Below are 19733 nucleotides of genomic sequence, written 5' to 3'. Positions count from 1 at the left end.
GACAGACATGGTTTAGATAGACAGCTAGGACAGGGACAGACATGGTTTAGATAGACAGCTAGGGACAGGGGACAGACATGGTTTAGATAGACAGCTAGGGACAGGGGACAGACATGGTTTAGATAGACAGCTAGGGACAGCAGACATGGTTTAGATAGACAGCTAGGGACAGACATGGTTTAGATAGACAGCTAGGGACAGAGGACAGACATGGTTTAGATAGACAGCTAGGGAAGACATGGTTTAGATAGACAGCTAGGGACAGAGGACAGACATGGTTTAGATAGACAGCTAGGGACAGGGGACAGACATGGTTTAGATAGACAGCTAGGGACAGGGGACAGACATGGTTTCAGATAGACAGCTAGGGACAGCAGGACAGACATGGTTTAGATAGACAGCTAGGGACAGACATGGTTTAGATGGACAGCTAGGGACGGACAGACATGGTTTAGATAGACAGCTAGGGACAGGGACATGGTTTAGATAGACAGCTAGGGCAACTAGACATGGTTTAGATAGACAGCTAGGGACAGGGGACAGACATGGTTTAGATAGACAGCTAGGGACAGGGGACAGACATGGTTTAGATAGACAGCTAGGGACAGGGGACAGACATGGTTTAGATAGACAGCTAGGGACCGCAGACATGGTTTAGATAGACAGCTAGGGACAGACATGGTTTAGATAGACAGCTAGGGACAGGACAGACATGGTTTAGATAGACAGCTAGGGACAGGGGACAGACATGGTTTTAGATAGACAGCTAGGGACAGGGGACAGACATGGTTTAGATAGACAGCTAGGACAGGGGACAGACATGGTTTAGATAGACAGCTAGGGACAGGGGACAGACATGGTTTAGATAGACAGCTAGGGACAGACATGGTTTAGATAGACAGCTAGGGACAGAGGACAGACATGGTTTAGATAGACAGCTAGGGGACAGGACAGACATGGTTTAGATAGACAGCTAGGGACAGAGGACAGACATGGTTTAGATAGACAGCTAGGGACAGAGGACAGACATGGTTTAGATAGACAGCTAGGGACAGGAACATGGTTTAGATAGACAGCTAGGGACAGGGGACAGACATGGTTTAGATAGACAGCTAGGGACAGGGGACAGACATGGTTTAGATAGACAGCTAGGGACAGGGGACAGACATGGTTTAGATAGACAGCTAGGACAGGGGACAGACATGGTTTAGATAGACAGCTAGGGACAGGGGACAGACATGGTTTAGATAGACAGCTAGGGACAGGGGACAGACATGGTTTAGATAGACAGCTAGGGACAGGGGACAGACATGGTTTAGATAGACAGCTAGGGACAGGGACAGACATGGTTTAGATAGACAGCTAGGGACAGGGGACAGACATGGTTTAGATAGACAGCTAGGGACAGACATGGTTTAGATAGACAGCTAGGGACAGACATGGTTTAGATAGACAGCTAGGGACAGGGGACAGACATGGTTTAGATAGACAGCTAGGGACAGGGGGACAGACATGGTTTAGAATAGAACAGACATGGTTAGAAGACAGCTAGGGACAGACATGGTTTAGATAGACAGCTAGGGACAGGGGACAGACATGGTTTAGATAGACAGCTAGGGACAGGGGACAGACATGGTTTAGATAGACAGCTAGGGACAGGGGACAGACATGGTTTAGATAGACAGCTAGGGACAGGGGACAGACATGGTTTAGATAGACAGCTAGGGACAGGGGACACATGGTTTAGATAGACAGCTAGGGACAGGGGACAGACATGGTTTAGATAGACAGCTAGGGACAGGGGACAGACATGGTTTAGAAGGACAATAGACAGCTGGGACAGACATGGTTTAGATAGACAGCTAGGGACAGGGGACAGACATGGTTTAGATAGACAGCTAGGGACAGACATGGTTTAGATAGACAGCTAGGGACAGGGGACAGACATGGTTTAGATAGACAGCTAGGGACAGACATGGTTTAGATAGACAGCTAGGGACAGACAGGTTTAGAGACAGCTAACATGGTTTAGATAGACAGCTAGGACAGACATGTTTAGATAGACAGCTAGGGACAGGGCGACATGGTTTAGATAGACAGCTAGGGACAGAGAGACAGACATGGTTTAGATAGACAGCTAGGGACAGGGACAGACATGGTTTAGATAGACAGCTAGGGACAGGGGACAGACATGGTTTAGATAGACAGCTAGGACAGACTACAGACATGGTTTATATAGACAGCTAGGGACAGGGGACAGACATGGTTTAGATGGACAGCTAGGGACAGGGGACAGACATGGTTTAGATAGACAGCTAGGGACAGGGGACAGACATGGTTTAGATAGACAGCTAGGGACAGGGGACAGACATGGTTTAGATAGACAGCTAGGGACAGACATGGTTTAGATAGACAGCTAGGGACAGGGGACAGACATGGTTTAGATAGACAGCTAGGGACAGGGGACAGACATGGTTTAGATAGACAGCTAGGGACAGACATGGTTTAGATAGACAGCTAGGGACAGGGGACAGACATGGTTTAGATAGACAGCTAGGGACAGGGGACAGACATGGTTTAGATAGACAGCTAGGGACAGACATGGTTTAGATAGACAGCTAGGGACAGGGGACAGACATGGTTTAGATAGACAGCTAGGGACAGGGGACAGACATGGTTTAGATAGACAGCTAGGGACAGGGGACAGACATGGTTTAGATAGACAGCTAGGGACAGGGGACAGACATGGTTTAGATGGACAGCTAGGGACAGTGCCTTGAAAAAGTATTAAACCCCCTTGGCGTTTTTCCTATTTTGTTGCATTACAACCTGTCATTTAAATGGATTTATATTTGGATTTCATGTAATGGACGTACACAAAATAGTCCAAATTGGTGAAGTGAATGAAAAAAATAACTTGTTTCTAAAAAAATTAATAACGGAAAAGTGGTGCGTGCATATGTATTCACCCCCTTTGCTATGAAGCCCCTAAATAAGATTTTGGCCATCAAGGAAAACGCTATGTCTGGCGCAAACCCAACACCTCTCATCACCCCGAGAACACCATCTGTGGTATGACTTAAAGATTGCTGTACACCAGCGGAACCCATCCAACTTGAAGGAGCTGGAGCAGTTTTGCCTTGAAGAATGGGCAAAAATCCCAGTGGCTAGATGTGCCAAGCTTATAGAGACATACCCCAAGAGACTTGCAGCTGTAATTGCTGCAAAGGTGGCTCTACAAAGTATTGACTTTGGGGGGGGGTGAATAGTTATGCACGCTCAAGTTTTCAGTTTTTTTGTCTTAATTCTTGTTTGTTTCACAATAAAAAAATATTTTGCATCTTCAAAGTGGTAGGCATGTTGTGTAAATCAAATGATACAACCCCCCCCCCAAAAAAAACAATTTTAATTCCAGGTTGTAAGGCAACAAAATAGGAAAAACGCCAAGGGGGTGAATACCTTAGCAAGCCCCTGTACAGAGTACAGATATGGATTACTACCTACAGCGAGGGGAGAAGAGGAGAGGGTTATTACAGCAGGGGAACGCCACAGCAGAACAAAAGGTTCAGTATTGAGGTTAACACTAATTCATATTTCATAGAGTTAATCTGATGAGCATCTGTGCTTGATACATCATTACACAATGAAACGGTGTAGAACTGAGAATGGACCTATATTCATACAGATTTCTGACTGTGTCCAGCTCGCTAATAACCAAAACGAAGGATAGAGGACAATGTTTTGCTAATTTTGACAGCGAGGAAATATGACCCATTTTCAGTGAGGCCCTACGGACCTCGTTGATGACAGAATGCGGCCCCCGGGGCAAAATGAGTTTGACACCCCTGCTCTAGAACACTCTAAACCACCCTACAACACCCTAAACTCTCTAGAACACATCTAGAACACTCCTGAACACTCTAAACCACCCTAAACTCTCTAGAACACTCCTGAACACTCTAAACCACCCTAAACTCTCTAGAACACTCCTGAACACTCTAAACCACCCTACAACACCCTAAACTCTCTAGAACACATCTAGAACATTCCTGAACACTCTAAACCACCCTAAACTCTCTAGAACACATCTAGAACACTCCTGAACACTCTAAACCACCCTACACTCTCTAGAACACTACTGAACACTCTAAACCACCCTAAACTCTCTAGAACACTCGAAACCACCCTAAACTCTCTAGAACACTCCTGAACACTCGAAACCACCCTACACTCTCTAGAACACTCCTGAACACTCTAAACCACCCTACACTCTCTAGAACACTCCTGAACACTCTAAACTACCCTACACTCTCTAGAACACTCCTGAACACTCTAAACCACCCTACACTCTCTAGAACACTCCTGAACACTCTAAACCACCCTACACTCTCTAGAACACTCCTGAACACTCTAAACCTACCCTACACTCTCTAGAACACTCCTGAACACTCGAAACCACCCCTACACTCTCTAGAACACTCCTGAACACTCTAAACTACCCTACACTCTCTAGAACACTCCTGAACACTCGAAACCACCCTACACTCTCTAGAACACTCCTGAACACTCGAAACCACCCTACACTCTCTAGAACACTCCTGAACACTCTAAACTACCCTACACTCTCTAGAACACTCCTGAACACTCGAAACCACCCTAAACTCTCTAGAACACTCCTGAACACTCTAAACTACCCTAAACTCTCTAGAACACTCCTGAACACTCTAAACCACCCTACACTCTCTAGAACACTCCTGAACACTCTAAACCACCCTAAACTCTCTAGAACACTCCTGAACACTCTAAACTACCCCAAACTCTCTAGAACACTCCTGAACACTCTAAACTACCCTACACTCTCTAGAACACTCCTGAACACTCTAAACCACCCTACACTCTCTAGAACACTCCTGAACACTCGAAACCACCCTAAACTCTCTAGAACACTCCTGAACACTCGAAACCACCCTACACTCTCTAGAACACTCCTGAACACTCGAAACCACCCTAAACTCTCTAGAACACTCCTGAACACTCGAAACCACCCTAAACTCTCTAGAACACTCCTGAACACTCGAAACCACCCTAAACTCTCTAGAACACTCCTGAACACTCGAAACCACCCTAAACTCTCTAGAACACTCCTGAACACTCGAAACCACCCTACAACACCCTAAACTCTCTAGAACACATCTAGAACACTTTTACCTTGCTGCCAGGACGACAGACTGGCGCTGACCAAACAGGGTGAAGGAATGAGGAACTCCCCAGTCATCCTCACTCTCCCTGATCTGAGGACACAGACACAGGGGTTGGATCAGAGGAGAGACAGAGCTCATTTACAGCTGTGTTATGTTATCTAAAGCTGACACCATAGGACCAGGCTTTATCTATGTCCAGGAAACTGGCCCATGATGTTACGGTTCAGGTTCTGGAGACTCGTACTGTCATGCCGTAGAGAGGCAGCTGGCCGTGAACCTTGAACTGGCTGTCTGCGGTCATCCCTCTGCTTGTGTAGACCAGGGAATCACTGAACTGGAGGGGGAGAGAGGAACACAGAGAGGGATAGGATACCTGAATTGTGAGTGAGGAGCAGAGGAGTCATGTGACAGGAAGTAGGAAGTAATGACTAACCAGGAAGAACATCCTCTGCTGTAGTCCTTTCCCTGAGAGCTTGCTGAGACAGCCCAGTCTGATAAACTCCTGGATTGGGTAGATAAACAACACACTGAGTAAACAATGAACAACATCATCTCTGTAAATCAGAGACACTAAAGGACAACATGAGGATTGATGCACTACAACTTCAAATAAATCAGGACAATAGTTGTCAGAGCAAAGTCAGGTAAAACTGTTCCCTCACCCTGCCCGGTATAGCCAGGTCCTGGATGCCTGTCAGATCTTTCTTCAGTTCTAGAAGCTTCTGGAAGTTCTCCATCTTCATCATGGTTCCCTGAAGCTGCAGTACCATCTCTGATATATCAGCTAGGGCGGCTAGAGGAGGAGATTTAGTACACACACACCATCTCTGATATATCAACTAGGAAAACTAGAGGAGGATTCTCTCTCTAACACACACCATCTCTGATATAACAACTAGGACAACTAGAGGAGGAGAGTTCTCTCTCTAACACACACCATCTCTGAGATATTAACTAGGACAACTAGAGGAGGGGGGTTCTCTCTCTAACACACACCATCTCTGATATATCAACTAGGACAACTAGAGGAGGGTTCTCTCTCTAACACACACCATCTCTGATATATCAACTAGGACAACTAGAGGAGAGGGATTCTCTCTCTAACACACACCATCTCTGATATATCAACTAGGACAACTAGAGGAGGGGGGTTCTCTCTCTAACAGACACCATCTCTGATATATCAACTAGGACAACTAGAGGAGGGGGTTCTCTCTCTAACACACACCATCTCTGATATATCAACTAGGACAACTAGAGGAGGGTTCTCTCTCTAACACACACCATCTCTGATATATCAACTAGGACAACTAGAGGAGGAGGGTTCTCTCTCTAACACACACCATCTCTGATATATCAACTAGGACAACTAGAGGAGGGGGATTCTCTCTCTAACACACACCATCTCTGATATATCAACTAGGACAACTAGAGGAGGGGGGTTCTCTCTCTAACAGACACCATCTCCTGATATATCAACTAGGACAACTAGAGGAGGGGGTTCTCTCTCTAACACACACCATCTCTGATATATCAACTAGGACAACTAGAGGAGGGGGGTTCTCTCTCTAACACACACCATCTCTGATATATCAACTAGGACAACTAGAGGAGGGTTCTCTCTCTAACACACACCATCTCTGATATATCAACTAGGACAACTAGAGGAGGGTTCTCTCTCTAACACACACCATCTCTGATATATCAACTAGGACAACTAGAGGAGTGGGTTCTCTCTCTAACACACACCATCTCTGATATATCAACTAGGACAACTAGAGGAGGAGGGTTCTCTCTCTAACACACACCATCTCTGATATATTAACTAGGACAACTAGAGGAGGAGGGTTCTCTCTCTAACACACACCATCTCTGATATATTAACTAGGACAACTAGAGGAGGAGGGTTCTCTCTCTAACACACACCATCTCTGATATATTAACTAGGACAACTAGAGGAGGAGGGTTCTCTCTCTAACAGACACCATCTCTGATATATCAACTAGGACAACTAGAGGAGGGGGATTCTCTCTCTAACACACACCATCTCTGATATATCAACTAGGACAACTAGAGGCAGGGGATTCTCTCTCTAACACACACCATCTCTGATATATCAACTAGGACAACTAGAGGAGGGGGTTCTCTCTCTAACACACACCATCTCTGATATATCAACTAGGACAACTAGAGGCAGGGGATTCTCTCTCTAACACACACCATCTCTGATATATCAACTAGGACAACTAGAGGAGGGGGGTTCTCTCTCTAACACACACCATCTCTGATATATCAACTAGGACAACTAGAGGAGGGGGGTTCTCTCTCTAACACACACCATCTCTGAGATATTAACTAGGACAACTAGAGGAGGGGGGTTCTCTCTCTAACACACACCATCTCTGAGATATCAACTAGGACAACTAGAGGAGGGGGTTCTCTCTCTAACACACACCATCTCTGATATATCAACTAGGACAACTAGAGGAGGGGGTTCTCTCTCTAACACACACCATCTCTGATATATCAACTAGGACAACTAGAGGAGGGTTCTCTCTCTAACACACACCATCTCTGAGATATCAACTAGGACAACTAGAGGAGGAGGGTTCTCTCTCTAACACACACCATCTCTGAGATATTAACTAGGACAACTAGAGGAGGGGGTTCTCTCTCTAACACACACCATCTCTGAGATATCAACTAGGACAACTAGAGGAGGGGGTTCTCTCTCTAACACACACCATCTCTGATATATCAACTAGGACAACTAGAGGAGGGGGTTCTCTCTCTACACACACCATCTCTGATATATTAACTAGGACAACTAGAGGAGGAGGGTTCTCTCTCTAACACACACCATCTCTGATATATCAACTAGGACAACTAGAGGAGGGGGGTTCTCTCTCTAACACACACCATCTCTGAGATATCAACTAGGACAACTAGAGGAGGAGGGTTCTCTCTCTAACACACACCATCTCTGAGATATCAACTAGGACAACTAGAGGAGGAGGGTTCTCTCTCTAACACACACCATCTCTGAGAGATATCAACTAGGACAACTAGAGGAGGGGTTCTCTCTCTAACACACACCATCTCTGAGATATCAACTAGGACAACTAGAGGAGGGTTCTCTCTCTAACACACACCATCTCTGATATATCAACTAGGACAACTAGAGGAGGACGGTTCTCTCTCATATATCAACTAGGACAACTAGAGGAGGAGGGTTCTCTCTCTAACACACACCATCTCTGAGATATCAACTAGGACAACTAGAGGAGGGGGGTTCTCTCTCTAACAGACACCATCTCTGATATATCAACTAGGACAACTAGAGGAGGAGGGTTCTCTCTCTAACACACACCATCTCTGATATATCAACTAGGACAACTAGAGGAGGAGGGTTCTCTCTCTAACACACACCATCTCTGATATATCAACTAGGACAACTAGAGGAGGAGGGTTCTCTCTCTAACACACACCATCTCTGATATATCAACTAGGACAACTAGAGGAGGGGGTTCTCTCTCTAACACACACCATCTCTGATATATTAACTAGGACAACTAGAGGAGGAGGGTTCTCTAACACACACCATCTCTGATATATCAACTAGGACAACTAGAGGAGGGGGGTTCTCTCTCTAACACACACCATCTCTGAGATATCAACTAGGACAACTAGAGGAGGGGGTTCTCTCTCTAACACACACCATCTCTGATATATCAACTAGGACAACTAGAGGAGGGTTCTCTCTCACACACACCATCTCTGATATATCAACTAGGACAACTAGAGGAGGGTTCTCTCTCTAACACACACCATCTCTGATATATCAACTAGGACAACTAGAGAAGGGTTCTCTCTCTAACACACACCATCTCTGATATATCAACTAGGACAACTAGAGGAGGGGGTTCTCTCTCTAACAGACACCATCTCTGATATATCAACTAGGACAACTAGAGGAGGAGGGTTCTCTCTCTAACACACACCATCTCTGATATATCAACTAGGACAACTAGAGGAGGGGGTTCTCTCTCTAACAGACACCATCTCTGATATATTAACTAGGACAACTAGAGGAGGGGGTTCTCTCTCTAACACACACCATCTCTGATATATCAACTAGGACAACTAGAGGAGGAGGGTTTTCTCTCTCTAACACACACCATCTCTGATATATCAACTAGGACAACTAGAGGAGGGGGATTCTCTCTCTAACACACACCATCTCTGATATATCAACTAGGACAACTAGAGGAGGAGGTTCTCTCTCTAACACACACACCATCTCTGATATATCAACTAGGACAACTAGAGGAGGGGGTTCTCTCTCTAACACACACCATCTCTGATATATTAACTAGAACAACTAGAGGAGGACGGTTCTCTCTCATATATCAACTAGGACAACTAGAGGAGGGGGTTCTCTCTCTCAACACACACCATCTCTGAGATATCAACTAGGACAACTAGAGGAGGAGGGTTCTCTCTCTAACACACACCATCTCTGATATATCAACTAGGACAACTAGAGGAGGGGGTTCTCTCTCTAACACACACCATCTCTGATATATCAACTAGGACAACTAGAGGAGGAGGGTTCTCTCTCTAACACACACCATCTCTGATATATCAACTAGGACAACTAGAGGAGGGGGTTCTCTCTCTAACACACACCATCTCTGATATATCAACTAGGACAACTAGAGGAGGGTTCTCTCTCTAACACACACCATCTCTGATATATCAACTAGGACAACTAGAGGAGGGTTCTCTCTCTAACACACACCATCTCTGATATATCAACTAGGACAACTAGAGGAGGACGGTTCTCTCTCATATATCAACTAGGACAACTAGAGGAGGAGGGTTCTCTCTAACACACACCATCTCTGATATATCAACTAGGACAACTAGAGGAGGGTTCTCTCTCTAACACACACCATCTCTGATATATCAACTAGGACAACTAGAGGAGGGGGTTCTCTCTCTAACACACACCATCTCTGATATATTAACTAGGACAACTAGAGGAGGAGGGTTCTCTCTCTAACAAACACCATCTCTGATATATTAACTAGGACAACTAGAGGAGGGTTCTCTCTCTAACACACACCATCTCTGATATATCAACTAGGACAACTAGAGGAGGACGGTTCTCTCTCATATATCAACTAGGACAACTAGAGGAGGAGGGTTCTCTCTCTAACACACACCATCTCTGATATATCAACTAGGACAACTAGAGGAGGGGGGTTCTCTCTCTAACACACACCATCTCTGATATATTAACTAGGACAACTAGAGGAGGAGGGTTCTCTCTCTAACAAACACCATCTCTGATATATTAACTAGGACAACTAGAGGAGGAGGGTTCTCTCTCTAACACACACCATCTCTGATATATCAACTAGGACAACTAGAGGAGGGGGGTTCTCTCTCTAACACACACCATCTCTGATATATTAACTAGGACAACTAGAGGAGGGAGTTCTCTCTCTAACAGACACCATCTCTGATATATCAACTAGGACAACTAGAGGAGGAGGGTTCTCTCTCTAACACACACCATCTCTGATATATCAACTAGGACAACTAGAGGAGGGTTCTCTCTCTAACACACACCATCTCTGATATATCAACTAGGACAACTAGAGGAGGGGGTTCTCTCTCTAACAGACACCATCTCTGATATATCAACTAGGACAACTAGAGGAGGGGGTTCTCTCTCTAACACACACCATCTCTGATATATTAACTAGGACAACTAGAGTGAGGAGGGTTCTCTCTCTAACACACACCATCTCTGAGATATCAACTAGGACAACTAGAGGAGGGTCTCTCTCTAACACACACCATCTCTGATATATCAACTAGGACAACTAGAGGAGGGGTTCTCTCTCTAACACACACCATCTCTGATATATCAACTAGGACAACTAGAGGAGGAGGGTTCTCTCTCTAACACACACCATCTCTGATATATCAACTAGGACAACTAGAGGAGGAGGGTTCTCTCTCTAACACACACCATCTCTGATATATCAACTAGGACAACTAGAGGAGGGGGTTCTCTCTCTAACACACACCATCTCTGATATATCAACTAGGACAACTAGAGGAGGAGGGTTCTCTCTCTAACACACACCATCTCTGATATATCAACTAGGACAACTAGAGGAGGGGGTTCTCTCTCTAACACACACCATCTCTGATATATCAACTAGGACAACTAGAGGAGGAGTTCTCTCTCTAACAGACACCATCTCTGATATATCAACTAGGACAACTAGAGGCAGGGGATTCTCTCTCTAACACACACTATCTCTGATATATCAACTAGGACAACTAGAGGAGGGGGGTTCTCTCTCTAACACACACCATCTCTGATATATCAACTAGGACAACTAGAGGAGGGTTCTCTCTCTAACACACACCATCTCTGATATATCAACTAGGACAACTAGAGGAGGGGTTCTCTCTCTAACACACACCATCTCTGATATATCAACTAGGACAACTAGAGGAGGGGGGTTCTCTCTCTAACACACACCATCTCTGATATATCAACTAGGACAACTAGAGGAGGAGGGTTCTCTCTCTAACACACACCATCTCTGATATATCAACTAGGACAACTAGAGGAGGGTTCTCTCTCTAACACACACCATCTCTGATATATCAACTAGGACAACTAGAGGAGGGGGTTCTCTCTCTAACACACCATCTCTGATATATCAACTAGGACAACTAGAGGAGGAGGGTTCTCTCTCTAACACACACCATCTCTGATATATTAACTAGGACAACTAGAGGAGGGGGTTCTCTCTCTAACACACACCATCTCTGATATATCAACTAGGACAACTAGAGGAGGAGGTTTCTCTCATCTCTGATATCAACTTAGGACAACTAGAGGAGGAGGGTTCTCTCTCTAACAAACACCATCTCTGATATATCAACTAGGACAACTAGAGGAGGGGTCTCTCTCTAACACACACCATCTCTGATATATCAACTAGGACAACTAGAGAGGGGGGTTCTCTCTCTAACACACACCATCTCTGATATATTAACTAGGACAACTAGAGGAGGAGGGTTCTCTCTCTAACAAACACCATCTCTGATATATCAACTAGGACAACTAGAGGAGGAGGGTTCTCTCTCTAACACACACCCATCTCTGATATATCAACTAGGGACAACTAGAGGAGGGGGTTCTCTCTCTAACACACACCATCTCTGATATATCAACTAGGACAACTAGAGGAGGAGGGTTCTCTCTCTAACACACACCATCTCTGATATATCAACTAGGACAACTAGAGGAGGGGTTTCTCTCTCTAACACACACCATCTCTGATATATCAACTAGGACAACTAGAGGAGGAGGGTTCTCTCTCTAACACACACCATCTCTGATATATCAACTAGGACAACTAGAGGGAGGGGTTCTCTCTCTAACACACACCATCTCTGATATATCAACTAGGACAACTAGAGGAGGGGGGTTCTCTCTCTAACACACACCATCTCTGATATATCAACTAGGACAACTAGAGGAGGGGGTTCTCTCTCTAACACACACCATCTCTGATATATCAACTAGGACAACTAGAGGAGGAGGGTTCTCTCTCTAACACACACCATCTCTGATATATCAACTAGGACAACTAGAGGAGGTCTCTCTCTAACACACACCATCTCTGATATATCAACTAGGACAACTAGAGGAGGGGGTTCTCTCTCTAACACACACCATCTCTGATATATCAACTAGGACAACTAGAGGAGGGGGGTTCTCTCTCTAACACACACCATCTCTGAGATATCAACTAGGACAACTAGAGGAGGGGTTCTCTCTCTAACACACACCATCTCTGATATATCAACTAGGACAACTAGAGGAGGGGGTTCTCTCTCTAACACACACCATCTCTGAGATATCAACTAGGACAACTAGAGGAGGGTTCTCTCTCTAACACACACCATCTCTGATATATCAACTAGGACAACTAGAGGAGGGGTTCTCTCTCTAACACACACCATCTCTGATATATCAACTAGGACAACTAGAGGAGAGGGTTCTCTCTCTAACACACACCATCTCTGATATATCAACTAGGACAACTAGAGGAGGGGGTTCTCTCTCTAACACACACCATCTCTGATATATCAACTAGGACAACTAGAGGAGGGGGTTCTCTCTCTAACAACTCAATATCACAGCAACTAGAGGAGGTTCTCCTCAACACACCATCTCTGATATATCAACTAGGACAACTAGAGGAGGAGGTTCTCTCTCTAACACACACCATCTCTGATATATCAACTAGGACAACTAGAGGAGGAGGGTTCTCTCTCTAACACACACCATCTCTGATATATCAACTAGGACAACTAGAGGAGGGGGTTCTCTCTCTAACACACACCATCTCTGATATATCAACTAGGACAACTAGAGGAGGGGGTTCTCTCTCTAACACACACCATCTCTGATATATCAACTAGGACAACTAGAGGAGGAGGGTTCTCTCTCTAACACACACCATCTCTGATATATCAACTAGGACAACTAGAGGAGGGGGGTTCTCTCTCTAACACACACCATCTCTGATATATCAACTAGGACAACTAGAGGAGGGGGTTCTCTCTCTAACACACACCATCTCTGATATATCAACTAGGACAACTAGAGGAGGGTTCTCTCTCTAACACACACCATCTCTGATATATCAACTAGGACAACTAGAGGAGGGTTCTCTCTCTAACACACACCATCTCTGATATATCAACTAGGACAACTAGAGGAGGAGGGTTCTCTCTCTAACACACACCATCTCTGAGATATCAACTAGGACAACTAGAGGAGGGGTTCTCTCTCTAACACACACCATCTCTGATATATCAACTAGGACAACTAGAGGAGGGGGGTTCTCTCTCTAACACACACCATCTCTGGAGATATCAACTAGGACAACTAGAGGAGGGGGTTCTCTCTAACACACACCATCTCTGAGATATTAACTAGGACAACTAGAGGAGGGGGGTTCTCTCTCTAACACACACCATCTCTGATATATCAACTAGGACAACTAGAGGAGGGGGGTTCTCTCTCTAACACACACCATCTCTGATATATCAACTAGGACAACTAGAGGAGGGGGTTCTCTCTCTAACACACACCATCTCTGATATATCAACTAGGACAACTAGAGGAGGGGGTTCTCTCTCTAACACACACCATCTCTGATATATCAACTAGACAACTAGAGGGGGTTCTCTCTACACACACACCATCTCTGATATATAACTAAGACAACTAGAGGAGGGGGTTCTCTCTCTAACACACACCATCTCTGATATATCAACTAGGACAACTAGAGGAGGGGTTTCTTCTCTAACACTCACCATCTCTCATATATCAACTAGGACAACTAGAGGAGGGGGTTCTCTCTCTAACACACACCATCTTCTGATATATTAACTAGGACAACTAGAGGAGGACGGTTCTCTCTCATATATCAACTAGGACAACTAGAGGAGGGGTTTCTCTCTCTAACACACACCATCTCTGAGATATCAACTAGGACAACTAGAGGAGAGGGTTCTCTCTCAACACACACCATCTCTGATATATCAACTAGGACAACTAGAGGAGGAGGGTTCTCTCTCTAACACACACCATCTCTGATATATCAACTAGGACAACTAGAGGAGGAGGGTTCTCTCTCTAACACACACCATCTCTGATATATCAACTAGGACAACTAGAGGAGGGTTCTCTCTCTAACACACACCATCTCTGAGATATCAACTAGGACAACTAGAGGAGGGGGGTTCTCTCTCTAACACACACCATCTCTGAGATATTAACTAGGACAACTAGAGGAGGGGGGTTCTCTCTCTAACACACACCATCTCTGATATATCAACTAGGACAACTAGAGGAGGGGGTTCTCTCTCTAACACACACCATCTCTGATATATCAACTAGGACAACTAGAGGAGGGGGGTTCTCTCTCTAACACACACCATCTCTGATATATCAACTAGGACAACTAGAGGAGGGGGGTTCTCTCTCTAACACACACCATCTCTGATATATCAACTAGGACAACTAGAGGAGGGGGTTCTCTCTCTAACAGACACCATCTCTGATATATCAACTAGGACAACTAGAGGAGGGTTCTCTCTCTAACACACACCATCTCTGATATATCAACTAGGACAACTAGAGGAGGGGGTTCTCTCTCTAACACACACCATCTCTGATATATTAACTAGGACAACTAGAGGAGGAGGGTTCTCTCTCTAACAAACACCATCTCTGATATATCAACTAGGACAACTAGAGGAGGGTTCTCTCTCTAACACACACCATCTCTGAGATATCAACTAGACAACTAGAGGAGGGGGTTCTCTCTCTAACACACACCATCTCTGAGATATTAACTAGGACAACTAGAGGAGGGGGTTCTCTCTCTAACACACACCATCTCTGATATATCAACTAGGACAACTAGAGGAGGGGGGTTCTCTCTCTAACACACACCATCTCTGATATATCAACTAGGACAACTAGAGGAGGGGGTTCTCTCTCTAACACACACCATCTCTGATATATCAACTAGGACAACTAGAGGAGGGGGTTCTCTCTCTAACACACACCATCTCTGATATATCAACTAGGACAACTAGAGAAGGGTTCTCTCTCTAACACACACCATCTCTGATATATCAACTAGGACAACTAGAGGAGGGGGGTTCTCTCTCTAACACACACCATCTCTGATATATCAACTAGGACAACTAGAGGAGGGGGGTTCTCTCTCTAACACACACCATCTCTGATATATTAACTAGAACAACTAGAGGAGGACGGTTCTCTCTCATATATCAACTAGGACAACTAGAGGAGGGGGGTTCTCTCTTTAACACACACCATCTCTGATATATTAACTAGGACAACTAGAGGAGGACGGTTCTCTCTCATATATCAACTAGGACAACTAGAGGAGGGGGGTTCTCTCTCTAACACACACCATCTCTGAGATATCAACTAGGACAACTAGAGGAGGAGGGTTCTCTCTCTAACACACACCATCTCTGATATATCAACTAGGACAACTAGAGGAGGAGGGTTCTCTCTCTAGCACACCATCTCTGATATATCAACTAGGACAACTAGAGGAGGAGGGTTCTCTATCTAACACACACCATCTCTGATATATCAACTAGGACAACTAGAGGAGGGTTCTCTCTCTAACACACACCATCTCTGAGATATCAACTAGGACAACTAGAGGAGGGGGTTCTCTCTCTAACACACACCATCTCTGATATATCAACTAGGACAACTAGAGGAGGGGGTTCTCTCTCTAACACACACCATCTCTGATATATCAACTAGGACAACTAGAGGAGGGGGTTCTCTCTCTAACACACACCATCTCTGATATATCAACTAGGACAACTAGAGGAGGGGGTTCTCTCTCTAACACACACCATCTCTGATATATCAACTAGACAACTAGAGGAGGGGGTTCTTCTCTAACAAACACCATCTCTGATATATCAACTAGACAACTAGAGGAGGGTTCTCTCTCCTAACACACACCATCTCTGATATATCAACTAGGACAACTAGAGGAGGGGGTTCTCTCTCTAACACACACCATCTCTGATATATTAACTAGGACAACTAGAGGAGGAGGGTTCTCTCTCTAACAGACACCATCTCTGATATATCAACTAGGACAACTAGAGAGGAGGGTTCTCTCTCTAACACACACCATCTCTGATATATCAACTAGGACAACTAGAGGGAGGGTTCTCTCTCTAACACACACCATCTCTGATATATCAACTAGGACAACTAGAGGAGGGGGTTCTCTCTCTAACACACACCATCTCTGATATATCAACTAGGACAACTAGAGGAGGAGGGTTCTCTCTCTAACACACACCATCTCTGATATATCAACTAGGACAACTAGAGGAGGGTTCTCTCTCTAACACACACCATCTCTGATATATCAACTAGGACAACTAGAGGAGGGTTCTCTCTCTAACACACACCATCTCTGATATATCAACTAGGACAACTAGAGGAGGAGGGTTCTCTCTCTAACACACACCATCTCTGATATATCAACTAGGACAACTAGAGGAGGGGGGTTCTCTCTCTAACACACACCATCTCTGATATATCAACTAGGACAACTAGAGGAGGAGGGTTCTCTCTCTAACACACACCATCTCTGATATATCAACTAGGACAACTAGAGGAGGGTTCTCTCTCTAACACACACCATCTCTGATATATCAACTAGGACAACTAGAGGAGGAGGTTTTCTCTCTAACAGACACCATCTCTGATATATCAACTAGGACAACTAGAGGCAGGGGGTTCTCTCTCCTACACACCATCTCTGATATATCAACTAGGACAACTAGAGGAGGGGTTCTCTCTCTACACCATCTCTGATATATCAACTAGGACAACTAGAGGAGGGGGTTCTCTCTCTAACACACACCATCTCTGAGATATCAACTAGGACAACTAGAGGAGGGGGTTCTCTCTCTAACACACACCATCTCTGAGATATTAACTAGGACAACTAGAGGAGGGTTCTCTCTCTAACAGACACCATCTCTGATATATCAACTAGGACAACTAGAGGAGGGGGGTTCTCTCTCTAACACACACCATCTCTGAGATATCAACTAGGACAACTAGAGGAGGGGGGTTCTCTCTAACACACACCATCTCTGATATATCAACTAGGACAACTAGAGGAGGGTTCTCTCTCTAACACACACCATCTCTGATATATCAACTAGGACAACTAGAGGAGGAGGGTTCTCTCTCTAACACACACCATCTCTGATATATCAACTAGGACAACTAGAGGAGGGGGGTTCTCTCTCTAACAGACACCATCTCTGATATATCAACTAGGACAACTAGAGGAGGAGGGTTCTCTCTCTAACACACACCATCTCTGATATATCAACTAGGACAACTAGAGGAGGAGGGTTCTCTCTCTAACACACACCATCTCTGATATATCAACTAGGACAACTAGAGGAGGGTTCTCTCTCTAACACACACCATCTCTGATATATCAACTAGGACAACTAGAGGAGGAGGGTTCTCTCTCTAACAGACACCATCTCTGATATATCAACTAGGACAACTAGAGGAGGGGGGTTCTCTCTCTAACACACACCATCTCTGATATATCAACTAGGACAACTAGAGGAGGGGGGTTCTCTCTCTAACACACACCATCTCTGATATATTAACTAGGACAACTAGAGGAGGAGGGTTCTCTCTCTAACACACACCATCTCTGATATATCAACTAGGACAACTAGAGGAGGGGGTTCTCTCTCTAACACACACCATCTCTGAGATATCAACTAGGACAACTAGAGGAGGGGGTTCTCTCTCTAACACACACCATCTCTGATATATCAACTAGGACAACTAGAGGAGGGTTCTCTCTCTAACACACACCATCTCTGATATATCAACTAGGACAACTAGAGGAGGTTCTCTCTCTAACACACACCATCTCTGATATATCAACTAGGACAACTAGAGGAGGAGGGTTCTCTCTCTAACACACACCATCTCTGATATATCAACTAGGACAACTAGAGGAGGAGGGTTCTCTCTCTAACACACACCATCTCTGAGATATCAACTAGGGACAACTAGAGGAGGGTTCTCTCTCTAACACACACCATCTCTGAGATATCAACTAGGACAACTAGAGGAGGGGGGTTCTCTCTCTAACACACACCATCTCTGAGATATCAACTAGGACAACTAGAGGAGGGGGGTTCTCTCTCTAACACACACCATCTCTGATATATCAACTAGGACAACTAGAGGAGGGTTCTCTCTCTAACACACACCATCTCTGATATATCAACTAGGACAACTAGAGGAGGGGGTCTCTCTCTAACACACACCATCTCTGATATATCAACTAGGACAACTAGAGGAGGGGGTTCTCTCTCTAACACACACCATCTCTGATATATCAACTAGGACAACTAGAGGAGGGGGTTCTCTCTCTAACACACACCATCTCTGATATATCAACTAGGACAACTAGAGGAGGGGGTTCTCTCTCTCTAACACACACCATCTCTGATATATCAACTAGGACAACTAGAGGAGGGGGTTCTCTCTCCTAACACACACCATCTCTGATATATCAACTAGGACAACTAGAGGAGGGGGTTCTCTCTCTAACACACACCATCTCTGATATATCAACTAGGACAACTAGAGGGGGGGTTCTCTCTCTAACACAACCATCTCTGATATATTAACTAGGACAACTAGAGGAGGACGGTTCTCTCTCATATATCAACTAGGACAACTTAGAGGAGGGGGTTCTCTCTCTAACACACACCATCTCTGAGATATCAACTAGGACAACTAGAGGAGGAGGGTTCTCTCTCACACACCATCTCTGATATATCAACTAGGACAACCAG

General features: G+C 44.8%; 1 pseudogene; it reads right to left on the bottom strand.

Annotated features, from left to right (window-relative positions):
* Positions 1–19733, bottom strand: part of LOC121561628 — a 93505-nt pseudogene that overhangs the window by 36494 nt on the left and 37278 nt on the right.

The sequence above is a fragment of the Coregonus clupeaformis genome, unplaced genomic scaffold (genome assembly GCF_020615455.1).
Source record: "Coregonus clupeaformis isolate EN_2021a unplaced genomic scaffold, ASM2061545v1 scaf1725, whole genome shotgun sequence".
NCBI classification, from domain to species: Eukaryota; Metazoa; Chordata; class Actinopteri; order Salmoniformes; family Salmonidae; genus Coregonus; species Coregonus clupeaformis.
This window is presented reverse-complemented; position numbering and strand designations above follow the sequence as displayed.